This window comes from Galeopterus variegatus, unplaced genomic scaffold, assembly GCF_000696425.1.
Source record: "Galeopterus variegatus unplaced genomic scaffold, G_variegatus-3.0.2 Scaffold1451, whole genome shotgun sequence".
Classification (NCBI taxonomy): domain Eukaryota; kingdom Metazoa; phylum Chordata; class Mammalia; order Dermoptera; family Cynocephalidae; genus Galeopterus; species Galeopterus variegatus.
In genome coordinates, this window is record NW_007727562.1 from 385,176 (window position 1) to 385,427 (window position 252).

Consider the following 252-nt stretch of genomic DNA (forward strand, 5'->3'; position numbering starts at 1 on the left):
ATTCCCCACAGCCTTCGGCACAGTGCTGGGGACAGAGAATGCGTTCAATAAGTCTGTGCTGGTTGATTGATTGTGGGATGCTACGGGTCAGGCTGCTGTCCCATGGCCCAGGGCACCACCTTGCCAGCTCTGTGGTTCCTGACATGTCTTCTCTGGAGGTGAGGCACCTCCTTCTTTTTACTCCTGCCTGATTTTTTTTTTCCTTTTTGTCTTTTTTTGTGACCGGCAACGGATTGCAACCCTCGGTGTTGC